General features: G+C 34.2%; 1 long non-coding RNA gene across 8 annotated transcripts in view; it reads right to left on the bottom strand.

Moving 5' to 3' along the window:
• Window positions 1–12713, bottom strand: part of LOC112675026 (uncharacterized) — a 331068-nt gene that overhangs the window by 172738 nt on the left and 145617 nt on the right. For 4 of the 8 annotated variants that reach the window (XR_007401973.1, XR_007401972.1, XR_004804521.2 and 1 more), the window contains exon 7: window positions 8967–9140. The exons of 2 other annotated variants lie outside the window; for them this stretch is intronic. This is a non-coding gene — a long non-coding RNA (uncharacterized LOC112675026). Of the gene's footprint in view, window positions 1–4867; window positions 4976–8731; window positions 8748–8966; window positions 9141–12713 lie in introns of those variants that run through there. 2 more of the 8 variants (XR_004804523.2, XR_007401974.1) reach the window with 2 other exon arrangements.

Below are 12713 nucleotides of genomic sequence, written 5' to 3'. Positions count from 1 at the left end.
ACCTATAGATTTGTGACATAATACATACATTTTTTTCTTAAGCCATTGACTTGTGGAGAGGTATGAAATCCCAAATTTAGAGTAGTTAGGTTTCATCAACTCCAATCTCTGTCAATTGGATTAAATAGGAAATACAAGTCAGTTTCTTGAGGTCTTTTCCATCTTCAGAAACTACATGCTAGCTAGCCTGGTTGGCTTAGGTGCTGGTTTTAACTCAAGTACTCTGCAATTAATGATTTGGTAGAACAAATACATATTTCCTTTTCTATGTATCCCCAGCTTGATTTAAAAATGTTTCTATTGGCCTAAGAAAATCTCTTCAGTGGGGTTAAAAATAGGTTGAATTATATTTGAAGAGAGAAGGGTACACTAAAGCTGAGCGATCTCAACAAATAATCATCAAAAAACTGTAGAGTAAATTAAATGTCAAAACAATTATGTGGGTTTTGGCACTAACTGAAAGATTTTTGTATCTAAGAAAGAAGACTTTTACATTAATAATATGAAATTAACTCCATTTCTAAAAATCTTGAGTAATTAATAAATACCTCTAAGGAACCCACTGAAATTTTGTGAATTTAAAAAAATCATATCTCAAAATTAAAAGATATAGTTGAAGCATGCAGAGTGTGCACAACCCATAATTTATATAACTTTAATACTTGATCTTATAGTACTTAGAGTTTATTTTAAAAATATTTTTGGGTATTTATCTTTCAAAGATAAGTATGTATGGTATGTTTAGCATTAAAGTTGGAATATATGTATTTAGCAAATAAAAAACAAAAATGTTTCTTAGAATTTGCATTCATGTTAATCTTATTCACTTTGATAGACAATGATGTTTCTCAAATTATTAGAAGTCTTATCAATTTTCATTTCCTTATAACTGCTTTCTTCTGTCTCTAATATGAAAGTACTAAAATTTTTTCATCTTGATTTAAGAGTCACAAGGCAATATAGTTAGCATGTCCACTGTCACTGAAGATTCATATGAGAGAAAAAATGTGTTTTTTTGGAGGCCTGATCACAACATAAGTAATAAAAGTATGTACTAAAACCCATAATCTTATATCACAGATCTTCAAGTTTACTTATCAATTCATAATCATACTTATTCTTGCCTTTTATCTCTTTTTTATCATTTAAAAAATACTCTAATACCTCCTTTTCTCTGCCATCATGGTGTGTGTGGTGGCCTATTTCTCACCATGTCTTTTCCTAAGACTTTCAGGATCAAGGGATTCCTGGCCAAGAAACAAAAGTAGCATCATCCGATCCCCCAGTGGATTCAGATGAATGAAAACTGGTAATAAAATCAGATGCAACTCCCAGAAGAGGCACTGGAGAGGAACCCAGCTGTGGCTATAAGGGATCACGCATGAGATAGCATGATATCTATGCTCCATAATGGTAATGTGCTTGTATCTTATCACTCTGTAAGCATCACTACTACCTGAACAATAGAAATGTTTTATCAGAGAAATGTTTTCTCTGTTACTATGTTTCTGCTCCAGTAAGTTGGTTCAGTAATAAATATGTGAGAACTTAAAAAAAAAAACTCCTAATATGTTTCATGTTTCAACACTACAAACACACAAATTCTCAATTATTCTCCATTAGTTTTCATAATGCCACATTATCAACTATAATTCCTTAAATACAACAGAATCATATGCCAAATAAAAGCATAGAACTAACATTTTGGAAAATCTACCATTTTCTTGAGTAGTTATATTGAAACATCTTGAGCCATAGAAAAATATATATGAGAACACTGACCTAGAAATCAAATTTTAATTTTATGTCATTATTTGCCAAATGATAAAATGTAAATGTATATACCAAAGAAAAAGTACATGTTATGGAAAGAAATGCTCAGTAAATTCAGTTCCCTTATAAACATTACTTTTAGCTAGCTTATCAGATAATATAATAAAAAATCATTAGAATATGTTTGTTAGGGATGAGTCTTAAAGTTCATCAGAAATCTCACCTTTTTGGGGCACCTGGGTGACTCAGCAGTTGAGCATCTGCTTTTGGCTGTCCCAGGGTCAAGTCCCACATTAGGGGAAGCCTGTTTCTCCCTCTGCCTATGTCACTGCCTCTCTCTCTGTGTTTCTCATGAATAAATAAATAAAATCTTAAAAAAAAAAAAGAAAGAAATCTCACCTTTTTTGTGACAGAGAAGGTAGCCATATTTCTTTCATTCTGCAGACAAAAATTTTCCTGAGATAACTATAAATTACAAAGGTTAAATCCCTGAATAGGGAAATACAAGTATTCCAAGACTTAGGTTTCTCATAGATATATGATACTAACTACTTACCCAGAACAACATCACATATTGGGCGACTTATCTTCACAGCTCCAAATGAAACTTAGAGCATATATATATGGTGGAGCATGTTCTATCCGAGAGAATGTATGCGTTGATATAATTGGTTAATGTCTCGTGATGTGACGTATTTGGCAGCTGTCTCTATCATATTGGCCAATATAGGCATACAAAACAAGAGCTAATTATAGGTGAGTCTTCAACATTTCTGAACCAGTTATCTACATCCTATGGGGGGCTGCTATGAAAGAAGGTTATCAAAGATTATTAAAGAGAAAATTGAAGCCGGGCAGGAGAGAAGGTGGTCCACAAACACTCTGCTAATGATAGGAGGGAATCTCAATTTTTAGAACTGATAAGAAAAATCTCTTACCAGAAAATTTATATATATATCCAAATATGTACCTGAATGAGATGCATTATAAATTTGGCAATTCAAACCTGTGTGTGGAGTTGGGGAGGGGGAAGGAATGGGCTATCCAATAAGAGGTGTTGGGTCTACTAGGTTCTAGTGAAACCTAATTTGGAAAAATTAAATCTGGATCCAAACCTCCTGTGGTGTAGGTCTCAGTCTATCAATAACCAATGTTGTGGCTGGAGTGTCCCTTGCAGTTCTTATTATGATTGCAAGATGTCCTCAGAAAACTTTGAAAGAGACAAGGTTTATTACTTACAAGAACCTGGAAACCACACGGCACAGTTGGAGCCACACAGATCACAGGGGTTTGGGAGAGAGTGCGGGCTTGGGGTTCTACTTTTATTGGGGTCCAGAGTACAGGACTAGGGTTTCACAGGCTAACTCTGTATTGGTGAATTTAAACCATAAAAATGACAAATGGTAACAATATTTACAGAAATATTATGAGTGTTGCCCAAATATAAGAAGTTCCCACAAATCAATAAGAAAATGATCATAAAAGTAATAAATGAATAAACAGAGAATTCATGTAATAAAATGAAAGTGGTTCTCAAATTTATTTAAAGATACTGAACCTCATTAATAACTAGAAAAATGTAAATAAAAACTACTTCATCAAATTGGAAAAGATGAAAAAATTTGATGAAGCACTATAGTGGAAAACCTATCTTAAATCATGAATTCTCATCCATTGTTAATAAATTTGTAAACTGGTGACAGCATATACATCATAATTTGGCAACGTTTTCAAAATTACAGATGTTCATACCCATTGGCATACCAATGCATTTGGAATCTGTTATAGAAATATGCATGCAGAGATATGAAATAATTTATGTATAAGGTTATTCATTATATCGCACTGATAATAGCAAAATGTTAATAACAAGATAGATTTATAGCAATAGGAGATTCATTAAATAACTATAGTAGATCTATACAATAGAACACTGATATAAAAGAATGAAGAAGATTTTATGGATGATATGCAAGAACACTCAACCATGCATTTGCATGTAAAAAAATGTAAGTTGAAAGTGAAAATGGCAGACTAGGGAACTCTAGGGGCCCATCCTCCCCTAGAAATACTGAAAAATCTGACAAAAATGGTCAGAATCAACCTTATTGGAATTGGAACTCTAGAATATTCTCAGAGGTTTACAGCAACCAGGTGAAAGGGGTTATTCTGTATGTTAGTAAATTGAACACCAATAAAAAATAAATTAAAAAAAAAAAAAAGGAAAACAATGACGGAAACACAGTAGACTTTTGTGGTGTTTTGACTTATGCCATTCCCCTCCGTAGATTGGCAACTCACATTCCCGGTATCAGTTCTAGTTCTGGAGGGAGCAGATAGGACCTGGTTCTCAAAAAACTGTATTTGTCTCATTTGACCACCCTGGAAGCTCCCCGAGGGATTAGCACAAAGGGCTTGCTTTTATTTTACTTATAACTCTCAAGGCAGAGAGTCCACTATGCAAGAGAATTCCTTAAAAACAACGAAAGGAAAATAAACTAGCTACTGTCACCTAAGACAAAGGATATCAGTTGGGGTAAACAATAAGACATGCTGAAAAGTCTGGCAAGAAAAGCTGCAAAGTGAATTCTTTTGGGGAATAAGGGCCTTGAGAGCCTCCAACACTGGTGAATCTAAAAGGCCACATGCATACAACAAAAATGTACCAAAACCAGATTTAGAACTTTTGTGTAGTGGGCAAAATTTAAGGTCATTAGGATGTTTCATTAGGGACTAGTAAAATGTCGGTGTCAGAGATCTTTTTCTCCTGCTTATCAATTTCTTCAAAGAACCCTCTAACCTAACCTGAATATCTTTCATATCTGTGTTAGCCATTAGACTGCGAACTATCTATGCTAGACATAGTAATATCTCAGTTATAGAGCCACTGTCTAGCATAGTAATTAATTCATACTTCACACACTAATTCACGCAAAACAGACAAAAATCAGAAGTATTAAAGAATAAATAAAATAATATGTGCTATTTCCCCTGGTAAATCATGTCATGGCGTAGTTATGGGTAAAGAGTCAGAGGGCAAGAGATTCGTTACCTGATTCAGCTCTTCAATAAAGACCCAAAGGATATTCAGCTACCTTTGAAGTCAAGTGTAGGAGGTATGAGAACCACAAATATAGAGAAATTACACTGGACCACATAAAACTACATACACTTTGGAGTGGAAATAGAAGGCACTTTGTGACTGAAAAAAAGGAGAGAAAAAATGTGCAGGTAATTATTTTATAATCAAAATAAAACTAAAGCTGTACATCTAAACATTAAACAGATACTAGATTTTTTAAAAAAATGCATAAAGAAATTTAAATATTCTCTCCAAAGACATATATTGAAGAAGAATTTAAAGTTGAAATTACACGTTTTTAAATGAACTCCTAAGCAAAACATTCAAGAAGGGGAAGAATTAAAAAGAGCTTTGGAGGAAGTGGATTTTTAATTATACAGTTAAAAAAAAAGAATTATACAGTTTTAATGTAATCTATTAGTTCAGTCTTAGAGAACCAGATTACAGGATAGAAGAAAGTTTAAAATCAGTAGATAGGTGTTTATCAGACATGAGGAATTTGGACTGCCATGTATCTCTTCTCAGGCTCTAGTCATGGATCTGAGGAAGGGATTCAAGCTTTCACCTCAAGAAAAAAGAACACAGAGCTGAAGAACTGTGGGGAAAAAATTGTACCAGTTGAAAAAAGAGAAAAGTAAAATAATGGGGGCCTAAGAAAAATTCCTGCAGGAACAAGGAAACCAAATATCATCCTGTAGATTCAGAAGAAATAAAAAATTGACGCTTAAAAAATTTAAAGCAATCTGGGTTGTCTTTAATGAATGAAATAAAAAGACGGCCATTCACCAACATAAAAGATTTCCAAAAATAATACTGCTTACATGTTTCTTTTGGAAAGAAAAATGTTAAAACTGTATTCCAAATAACTGAGATGAGAAGATACCAAAACTGAAGCATGCTTTCAATTTAGTATTAGGACTTAGTAAAAAAAACTTATGAAAGTAATTTCAAAACAGAATTCAAAGATTCTACTTAAAAGAAAACATATGTGATAAAAATATAATTTAATCTCAAAGCATCCAAATACCAAATCATATAGACTCACTGTAAATCATACCCACATATGTGTTTATGTAACTATAAGCAAAATTTTCAATTAACAATTGTAAATTGGCAAAAGGAATAAAACCAGCTCTATCTGAGCTAATTATGCTTGTATTACTTAAAATCAGTAGGAAGATTAATAATTCTTTAAATAGTGCTGAGAGGACTGATCAATAATTTTGAAAGAAAAAAGTAACTAGGATTCTTACTTCACAGAAATAGATTCCAGGAGAAAATACTGAAATGCTAAGAAAATATCACAGCACTAACAATAGTTGACTGGATATTTAACAATATTGGAGAATAGGGAACAAACTCAAAATGGATGAAAGACCTAAGTGTGAGACAGACAGAAATCCATCAAAATCCTAGAGGAGAACACAGGCAGCAACCTTTTTGACCTCCGCTGGGGCAACTTCTTGCTAAGCACACTTCCAGAGGCAAGGGAAACAAAAACAAAACTGAATTATTGGGACTTCATCAAGATAAAAAGCTTTTGCACAGCACAGAAAACAATCAACAAAGCTGGGACGTGTGGGTGGTTCAGTGGTTGAGTGTCTACCTTTGGCTTAGGGTGTGATCCAGGGGGTCCTGAGATCAAGTCCCACACCGGGCTCCCCACAGGGAGCCTACTTCACCCTGTGCCTATGTCTCCACCTCTCTCTGTGTCTCTCATAAATAAATAAATAAACAAACAAACAAATAAATAAATAATAAAATCTTAATTAAAAAAAACAATCAACAAAACTAAAAAGGCAACTTGTGGCATGGGAGAGGATATTGGCAAATGACTATCAGATAAAGGGCTAGTTTCTAAAATCTATAAAGAACTTATCGAACTCACCCCCCCCCCCAAAAAATCAGTCAGGAAATAGGCATAAGACATAAACAGGCATTTCTCCAAAAAAGAAATACAGATGGCTAACAGACACATGAAAAAATGTTCAACATCACTTGGCATAAGGGAAATACAAATCAAAAGCACAATGAGATACCACCTCACATAGGTCAGAATGGCAAAAATGAACAACTCAGGAAACAACAGATGTTGACCAGGATGTAGAGAAAGGGGAACCCTCTTACACTGTTGGTGGGAATGCAAACTGGTACAGCCACTCTGGAGAACAGTGTGGAGGTTCCTCAAGAAGTTAAAAATAGAGCTACCTTATGACCCAGCAATCCTACTTCTAGGTATTTATCCAAGGATACAGAAATATTGATTCAAAGGGACACCTGCACCCCAATGTTTATAGCAGCAATGTCCACAATAGCCTTTAAAAAAAAAAAAAAAGAAAAAGAAACAGGGATCCCGGGGTGGCGCAGCGGTTTAGCGCCTGCCTTTGGCCCAGGGCGCGATCCTGGAGATCCAAGATCGAATCCCACGTCAGGCTCCCGGTGCATGGAGCCTGCTTCTCCCTCTGCCTATGTCTCTGCCTCTCTCTCTCTCTGTGTGACTATCATAAATAAGTAAAAATTAAAAAAAAAAAAAACTTAAAAAAAAGAAACAATATTTCAAAAGACAAGTTGAAAATGTTTGTTATTCAAAGGTAAATGGCAAATATATTTTTAAAATCAATACAAAACAGACAAATCTATAGAAAACAATGAAACTGAAGAGGAAATTCACACAAATTTTCTCTCATTCTCTTTTCCACACACACACCCGCAAACATAAAACTTCACTAGAAATCAAAGAAATAAATTTCAATTATGAATCATAATAGAGCATAACTTTCACTTAAAACAACGCCAAAATGTCTAAGTGCTGTTGGTAAGAATCTAGGAAAATGTGATTTTATGCTGCTAGGAGGGAAGATTTGTGTACATTTTCTAAGGAACAAATGAATAATCTCCATAAAAAGCTTTAGAATTGTGTATACTTTTTTGACAAGCAATTCTACCTTTAAGATTTTATCCTAAGAAGATCACTGAGAATGTATGTAAGATTATTATCAAGGGTATTCATCACAGTCTACATACCAAAGAACACAGAAGTGACAAACTAACCAACAACAAGAAATTTCTTTTTTAAGATTAAATCCATGCAAAGGAATCCTGTATTGATATTAAAATTATATTGCAGAAAACTAATAAATGATATGGAATAGTGATTATGATCTATTTTTAATTCCAAAAAATTCTAAAAGATAGCATTTACAGTAAAACTCCCTTTTTATATTTCAAATAAGTATATAAAAATATGTGAACTATATGCACACATAATAAATTGATAACTTCTTTCTAAGTTGTTGGCAATAATTTTTTTAACTTTTCAATCTTTCTTTGTATTTTATATATTTTCTAAAATTAAAAATATACCTTTTGTTAAAAGAACTATAAATATGGATATAGCTGTATGTATATGTAAATTTATGACTGTTTAATTAATCTCTTCTAGGCATTCATCCAGAAGAAATTACTAGAAGTGTTGAGAATTGTTTGGCTATGATTATTTTTGTCATGAGATTAGTCGTAATAGCCAAAATTTGGATATATACTTAATCTAGGAATTTATTACATAAATTTTGCTGAATCTATTTTATGGAAAATCATGCAGCCATTAAAGTTCATATTCTCCTACATTATTTCATGACTTTGGAAAATGCTAAAAAAAACTAGAATAAGATAAATTACTTTATATCACATTATCTCAATCTTATAGGAGACTGTGTACACACACATAGAACACACACACACAGAACAAAACTTTTACACTAAGGAGAGACGTGGAAATAGAGAATACATACAGGCTGTAAGTGAGTCTGGCATTCCAGTCCTAATGATTTATAGTAGTCCCCCCTTATCTGTGTGTGTGGGGGGGATACATTCCGAGATCTTCCAGGGATGCCTGAAACCACAGATAGTACCAAACCCTAAATACTATTTTTTGGTGTAGTATATACTGATGATAAAACTTAATTTATAAACCAGGCATGTAAGAGATTAATAACAATAACTACTAATAAAATAGAATAACCATAAAAATAAACTGTAATAAAACTTATGTAATAAAACTTATGAGATGGTCTCTCATCTCTTTTGAAATACCTTATTGTGAGGTACTCACCCTTATTCTTCTTGTGATGGTATGAGATGATAAAATGCCTATGTGATGAGATGAATTGAGGTGAATGATATAGACATTGAGATGAAGTGTTAGGCTACTGTTGACCTTCTGACCATATGTTAGAAGGAGGATTATCTGCTTCCTGACCACAGTTGACTGAGGGTAACTGAAACCCTAGAAAGTGAAACCACAGATAAGGGGGAACTACTGTTCTTCACAGAATGATGAAGGAATCAGCAGATTCATTCAATAAATCAGCCAATTAGAGTAATTATCAATGATGACGGAGATAAAATAATGTTAGTGACTAAAGTATATTGATTATGAGTTAATTTACAGCCTGAATAGAGGTGTCCAGCATATTAACCACTTGTGTATTAGGCTTTGTCTCAATCTACTTCTTTATCAATAAGGTTGTCATCATTATATATTGTATATTAAGGTATACTTATCAAATTTTCAGTTGCCATAATGCCAGAATCAAATACTAATATATAATACAAGAATAATTTACAGTTTTCAATATACTAGAGCAATGAGATGAAACTAATAATACAAAATTTGACAGATAAAAAAATGAAGTACTAGCATTAGATTCAAGACACACTAGCCCATTTGTATGATAAGGAAACCAGAATTTGTTGTAACAGAACTTGCTGAAACAGCAAGTTGTTTCAATAAAAAACAAACAAACTCAACTATTGTAGATTCAAGCCCAGTAGCCAAAAGAATAGCAACCCTTTTCCAAAATGAATACAATCTTATGCTGCATTAATGGGAAACATAGTGTCCACAAAAAGGCAAATCTCATAATTCTTTTCAATATCTAGAATAGTACGTTCTGCTCCAAAAACACTTTAAGATACTATGAACAAAGGATAGTGACCAGGATGATAAATGTTTAGGAAAACATCAGGAAAGCTTGTGGGAACTGAGCATGTTGAAATGGAAAAGAGAAGCTGTATGTGAAATACAATGGCTATTTTAAATCAGATTTGTCCAGTGAGGAGATTGATTATACATTCCATGCAGCCCAAGAATAGGAATAGGACAATTGAAAGGAAGATCTAGAAAAGCTGATTTCACTTCACTATGAGAGCAAACTTGCAGATTGAGAGGCTAGAACAAAACCAAATTCTCCCCCTCCCTCCACAATATTTCATCCTGTCTTGGTTGCTAGATGCCATGGGCACAATGACATCAGTGATAAGCACAGATTAAGGGGATTAGGCCCTTTCCATATGGAAAAACAGCCAATAGAAGATGATATGGTCCATTTCAAGTTAGCAAAGATGTGTTCACTAAAGCTTAAGGTAATAGGACCTCACCTATGAACTACTAATTTTAAAGAAAAAGAAAAAGTTGGGCAGCCCAGGTGGCTGAGCGGTTTAGCGCCACCTTCAGCCCAGGGCGTGATCCTGGAGACGGGGGGATCAAGTCCCACATCTGGCTCCCTGCATGGAGCTTGTTTCTCCCCCTGCTTGTGTCTCTGCCTCTCTCTCTGTGTGTCTCTCATGAGTATATAAATAAATAAATATTAAAAAAGAAAAGTTAATAGATGATAATAGAAAGCATTTGCTGAGCATAGAACTGTTGGTTCTAAATGCTTTACCCAAATTGTCTCACTTACTTCTCATAAGAATTTAATGTGTTAAAAATTATCTCCATGTTACAAATTAGGAAACTAAAAATAAGAAATGTTTTAAAAAATTGTTTTTAAGGGAATGGGATGACTGGGTGATAAGCAATAAGGAGAGCACTTGATTGGATGAGCACTGGGTGTTATATTACACGTTGGCAAATTGAATTTAAATAAAATATTAAAAAATTGTTTTTAAGTTGTCCTTGGTCACAAAGCTAGGAAGAGGATTTCATTCCCAGGTTTGTGATTTCAATGCCTATTGTCCTTCTTACTTCAGTTTTGTATCTTATTGGCACGGAGGAGGTAGAATTAGAAAATATTACTGGCATAGGCAAAAATATGAATATGGTTTTGAAAGAACCATAATGAAATCTAGAAAATAAATTAGTGATTTACTCTTTGCAAGAAGTTTCTGGAATTCAAGAAAGTGACCTTCAGACTAGCTTCTATCATTTTCTCAGGAATAGCACATATAATTCTATTTATAAAACATTTTACATTAACATGTCTTTTTTTTACATTTAAACTTAAAGCAAATTTCTCAGAGCATCTGAAAATTCTGTTAACTAAAACTTCCACATGTTTATTACAATAAACGTCTCCTGAGGTGTCTGTGTGGTCTTGAATTGCCTTCTGAGTCATCCAAAGAATATGAATTAGGCTTAGAACAGTATTATTATTAGATATATTATACCATGCCCTTATTTCTTGAATGTGTGTGTAGTTTGACTTTTTTTGCAACCATTACTCAATTATACAGAATTTCTGGTAGCATTTTACCCAGCAGAGAGCAAACATATCAAACTCTACTTTAAGAGGTAGAAGTGGAAAATAGATTACAAAGGAAAAAAAACTATAAGAAAATATAGAAAAGTTCATAGACAAAAGAAAAAATACATTGTAGTAGGAGAAAAAGCTATTTGAAATATATATATTTTTTAGTTGAGGAGATTGACTACAAGGCAGGATAGGCAACATATCCTTGGTCAGAGAAACAAAACTTGATTGCATAAAACAGCTCAGACCTGACTAATTGGTTTATTCTTATACTTTTATCTTCTCAGGTACTCTGATACTTGAAGATCAGGACAAGATCAGGTATCAGAGTACCTGAGAGATTTCAAGATCGTGGGAATACATCTGGGGAATTCTGACCTCATGGCTTCTAAAAGCAACACCAAAACAAACAACTATTTTTGAGAATTCTTGTAGGTAAGCCACATATCCACACAAACTTTTGTGAACACCTCCCTCCTGATCATAGATTTTCCCACTTAAATGAGAGAAGAATTTTCACAAGCAAAATCTCAGTTTCAATGAAGGCCATCAGCTGGAAGAAGATGGGAAAACTTTGTAACTATGATCAGAGAGTTTCAGACTAGAATATAGAGATCAGGTCTGGGAGACAATGCTAAGAGGAATAACTTAAGGATGGATCAGAGGCAGGGAGCCTAAAATGTTCTAAAGGTGAGAATGCAGAAAATAGCAGATGACTACAGGGATTTATATACTCGATAGTGACTAGAGACACTAATAGTACAAATCCTAGTGGATCAAATATACCACAGGGTTTCCAAGTGAAATGATTTCTGCAGTACATTGGTAGGTGGAGTGTAGGCATAAGGAGTACTAAGGCTTTTCAACATTGGCTGTGACCTTGCTCACCAGAGGAAATCCCTGTTTCTAGTGGATGGGGACACTCAAGTTTCCTTAGAAGAAGTCAGCAACAATCTGGATTGACAGAACTATTAATATGCTTATCTCTCTATTTTAGAAACAACACTGATATTTCTTTCAACCAAAGGTAAGGTCAGGGAACATTATGCATTAGTCTTTGTGCCTCTACTGCTTTGTAGGTGCTCAAAAGTATTTATGACTACATTACTGAAGTGAAAAAGATGATGTGAAGAATTCAGAGAGGGGATCCCTGGGTGGCGCAGCGGTTTGGCGCCTGCCTTTGGCCCAGGGCGCGATCCTGGAGACCCGGGATCGAATCCCACATTGGGCTCCCGGTGCATGGAGCCTGCTTCTCCCTCTGCCTGTGTTTCTGCGCCTCTCTCTCTCTCTCTCTCTGTGACTATCATAAATAAAAAAAAAAAAAAGGA

This window comes from Canis lupus, chromosome 14 (assembly GCF_003254725.2).
Source record: "Canis lupus dingo isolate Sandy chromosome 14, ASM325472v2, whole genome shotgun sequence".
Classification (NCBI taxonomy): domain Eukaryota; kingdom Metazoa; phylum Chordata; class Mammalia; order Carnivora; family Canidae; genus Canis; species Canis lupus.
The sequence above is the reverse complement of the archived record's forward strand: the minus strand, read 5'-3'. Positions and strand labels throughout refer to the sequence as shown.